Raw genomic sequence first — 4,939 nt, 5'->3', positions numbered from 1 at the left:
CTCCTCTCCTAACATGAGCAGCAATCAATAGCAATCTATTTCTGGGACAGGGGTAAGAATATGCACAGAGATCCCCTCTATTGTACAGGCATGGAGGGACTGCTGAAAGCTGAAGGCAGAGGGGGAACACTGAAAGAAACCCCAGTACTCCAGGCTCCACTCCTAGCACAAGATAACAATAGCCCACCACTATAGGAATCCAAAGCCTGTGGTGTAATAGAGATTAAAATACCAACAATCAAGCCAAAATTCAGCTCAAGTATTGACAAAATTGACTCAACCCTCCATACTAAAACTTGACAGAAGAAATGTGCTAATTTCTGAGATTAAATAATTTCTACTTCAGTTTTTACTATTCTTCAGTACACAATATCTCACATTTGGTCAAAAATTATGAGACATGCAAAAAAGCAAAGGAAAAAACTCACTGTCAAAAGATCAATCAATAAAATTAGACTCAGAGATGTTCCATATGGTGGCACTATCAAATAGCAACATTATAAGTATAATTAATATGTTAGCAGATCATCTAGAAAGGTGAATTATATATAAAAACAGATAGGAAATTTCCATAGTGATATAGAAACTATAAAATAAGAGTCAAATAGACCATAAATTTTAAAAACACAATATCAGAGAGGGCGAATTCCTTTGACATGTTTATCAACACACTGGACACAGCTATAAAAAAAAAAAAATCAGTGAACTTGAATATAGGTCAATAGAAATTATCCAAGCCAAAATAAAGAAAAGAGAAATCAAATAGAATATCCAAGAGGTAAAAGACAATATTAAATGCAATACTATAAATGTGAGTCCCAGGGGGGGAAAAAAAACTGTATAAAAGAAATATTTGAAGACAACCAGAATTACAAAGAACAAAGATAAAAATCACAACAGAGTTCTCATCAGACAATACAAACCAAAGACAATGGAATGACATTTTCAGCATACTTGATAGAAAAAAAAATTCTTCTCAAAACAGCATATCCAGTAAAAAAAATACATACTTTTAAAAATTTAAGATAAAAATTTTTAGAAAAAAAAAGTCATTGCCAGCAGAACTTCACTACAAGAAATGTTAAAGGAAATTCTTCATTCAGCAGGAGCATGAAACCAGATGAAAATTTGAATTCTTACAAAGAAAAGAAAGTGCCAGAAACAGTAAAAATGAAGGCAAACATAAAGATTTTTTTCTTATCTTTGATGACTTTAAAAGATAAAAGACTGTCCAAGCCAAAAATAGTAATAACATACTGTGGGATTTATAGTATATGTGGAAGTAAAATGTATGATAATAATAACATAAAAGAGGAATGGAATAAACTATTTTTGAAGGTAAATTACAATAAATTAAGATATAAATGGCAAACGTTACCTATACCGAATACTTAAAAAAAAAAAAGTAGAGCTAATAAGCCAGTAAAGGGGATAAAATGAAATCATCAAAAATAATCAATTGGTCCAAAAAAGAGCAGTGAAAGAAGAGAAACAAATTGATGGGACAATAGAAATCAAATAGCAAGATGGTACATAAGTAGCAGTCCTATTATTAAACTAATAGTTATATTAAATGCAAATAGTCTAAACACTTCAATTAAATGGCAGGCATTATCAAATTAGATGAAAAAGAAATAGCCAACTGTATATTGTCTACAAGAAGACAACAGACAAATAAGTTAGAAGTAAAAGGAAGGAAAAATATGTATTATTCAACACTGATCAAAACAAAGTTGTAATTATTATCAAAATAAACATCAGAATAAGTAAAAATTAGGGAGGAAAAAGGACACTACATAGTGGTATAGAAGTGAAATTTGGTTCAAATTACTTACTTTATTCTCAAATATAGGTTTTCTTTAAAATTATGATCAAAACATTGAGAGGCAAAACAGAATTGACAGGATTTTTATAATGAAAGCTAATAGTCAAAAAAGTTGGACTGTCTAATAAGACTCATCTTTATGGGGATGGAAATTTATTTTAAATATTCCTTAGCCAACTAAATATACAGGGTTAAAGTTGCTTACTTCCTCTTGGAAAATAAACCTTCATAAAGTTTTCATAATGTTTCAACTACTCCATTTTTTTTCCCACACATAGATTATTTTAAGATCTGGATTCTCCTCCAAAGAGAAAACAAAAAGCTGTCCAACTTTAAACAAGTTATTTAATAAATTCTAAAATTTATGAAGTCCATTTGGCTCTAAGAAATAATATCCAATTTAAATTCCAAATCACAGTTTATAGAGTTATTTTTAGCTTCTAAAATTACTTGTCTTTAAAATATGCCTATTATATATAGACTTCATTCTGGTTTATAAAAAACAAAAGCTATATTAATAAACACAACTTATGATTTGACACATTTTATTACTGGAAAATAATCTAATCTTAGCTAAAAATCACTTATTCTTGGTTCAAATATTATGGCACTTAAGAATGAAGGATTTTCATTAGATACTGATGAACATAATTTTTTCTGGCAATATAAATCTCCTTTTTGACATTTTAATTAATTTCTAGAACTTAGTGTTTAATTCAAAGTAACAGATTACTACAAGTGGTTAAAAATTATTATAGCCTTTATTAATGACAGATGTTTTAGACCATACGAAACTCTGTGTTTCAATTTGAACTTCTTATGGTATTAAGTAATATATTCCCCATTCTGGGATTCTTACTACTTGACACATTAATAAATACAGTTGTAAGAATTGCAGGACTCTACCTTGGATCGAGTCCCGCATCGGGCTCCCTGCTCGGCAGGGAGTCTGCTTCTCCCTCTGACCCTCCCCGCTCTCATGTGCTCTCTCTTATTCTCTCTCTCTCAAATAAATAAATAAAATCTTTAAAAAAAAAAAAAGAATTGCAGGACTCTATCATGCTCCATGCAGTGAGCATCTGTGATATAAATACACATAGTCTACTTTTTATAATTAATAACTAATGGGTTATTATTACCAGCCAACATTTGTTAAACTTTGCTTGTAAACAAGATGATTTATCATCAGATTCTCTAGCTGCAAAAGCTTTTAAAATAGCAAGCTTCAGGAGATGGAAAAAGAAAAATACAAGATACATTAATCAAACCTTTCTAAAGGGCACAGTGTGCACTGCAAATCAGAACTAGATTGTTCATTAAAGTATTCTGCAAGAAGCAGCAAAGACAGAAGCATAATGATTAAATTAACTAAGAAAAGACCAAAAAGGAATGTGTAAGTCAGAGGAGAATTTGAATTTAAAAGTGTATTTGTAAATAATATTAAACTTGAAATGATTAAGATTTTGCTCTCATTATTAATTCAATCTAAATCCACCTCCAAAATACCCGTTACCTCTATTTCCAAGAATGACAGTGTTGATGCTTTCTTACAAGCTCAACTCTAGTTGAAGTTATGTGCTGATTAACTTTTCCATTCTTGACCTTCTATATTCATCTAGTCTATCAATGTAAGAAAAATTCAACAACTATACACTGAATGTTGAACATATTTTCAGCATCATACAGTTTTAGAGTGGTATAAGACCATTTAAAGCTATGGAACCAGCACATTCTAACTGATCAATTTTACCCTTCCTCAGTTCAGATAAGCTTTATGGCCTTTTGTTTTTGAAAGATGTTCAATGTACCCTCCTATACTGTTGGTGGGAATGCAAGCTGGTGCAGCCACTCTGGAAAACAGTAGGGAGGTTCCTCAAAAAGTTGAAAATAGAGCTACCCTACAACCCAGCAATTGCACTACTGGGTATTTACCCCAAAGATACAAATGTAGTGATCTGAAAGGGCACATGCACCCCAATGTTTATAGCAGCAATGTCCACAATAGCCAAACTATGGAAAGAGCCTAGATGTCCATCAACAGATGAATGGATAAAGAAGATGTGGTGTGTGTGTGTGTGTGTGTGTGTGTGTGTGTATATACACACACACAATGGAATATTATGCAGCCATCAAAAAAATGAAATCTTGCCATTTGCAACGATGTGGATGGAACTAGAGGATATTATGCTAGGTGGAATAAGTCAATCAGAGAAAGACAAGTATCATATGGTCTCACTGATATGAGGAATTTGAGAAACAAGACAGAGGATCATAGGCAAAGGGAGGGAAAAATGAAACAAGACAAAACCGGACGGGGAGACAAACTATAAGAGACCCTTAATCTCAGGAAACAAATTGAGGGTTGCTGGAGTGGTAGGGGTTGGGAGAGCTGGGGTGGCTGTGTGATGGACATTGGGGAGGGTATGTGCTATGGTGAGTGCTGTGAATTGTGTAAGAATGATGAATCACAGACCTGTACCCCTGAAACAAATAATACATTATGTTAATTAAAAAAAAAAAAAAAAAGAAAGAAAGATGTTCAATGTTATCAAAGACAAAAACCATAGGAACTCCAAAGCCTGGTAGACCAGAGAAGCATTCTGTATTACTTCTTATTCCTTCCTATGTATGAGATACCTTTCTAAGGTCCCTTTGATGGAAATGTTATATATATCGTATTTATTATAAAACAATATAAGAACAGGTAATATCTCTCCTTTTTATAGCATGGTTTTTATATAACCTTTTATCTATTCAACAAATATTACATGTCTATTAATAATTTATTAACTACTAATGTAGTCATTTCTACACAATTTCTAAAATGTTAACTCATCTTCTGGCCTGAAAGGGTTTCTTTCAAATCTATAATTAATTTAAAAGTTATCAGTCTTGGTTTTTTGTTTTGTTGCTGTTTTGTAAATCTTACATAGCCCATGGTCAAAAACAGTAGAACTCTAACCTAAACTAAAAATAAACTTGAGTGCGTTTGCAGGACAGTGAGCCTGACCAGACAGATGAAATTAAAAGGAAAAGGACTACGACTTTATTATGTGGTGAAAGTTAAAGGATAGGAGTACCAAGAGGTGACTAGACAGTAAAGATAAATGCAAA

This window comes from Phoca vitulina, unplaced genomic scaffold (genome assembly GCF_004348235.1).
Source record: "Phoca vitulina isolate PV1807 unplaced genomic scaffold, GSC_HSeal_1.0 scaffold9, whole genome shotgun sequence".
Lineage (NCBI taxonomy): Eukaryota > Metazoa > Chordata > Mammalia > Carnivora > Phocidae > Phoca > Phoca vitulina.
This window is presented reverse-complemented; position numbering follows the sequence as displayed.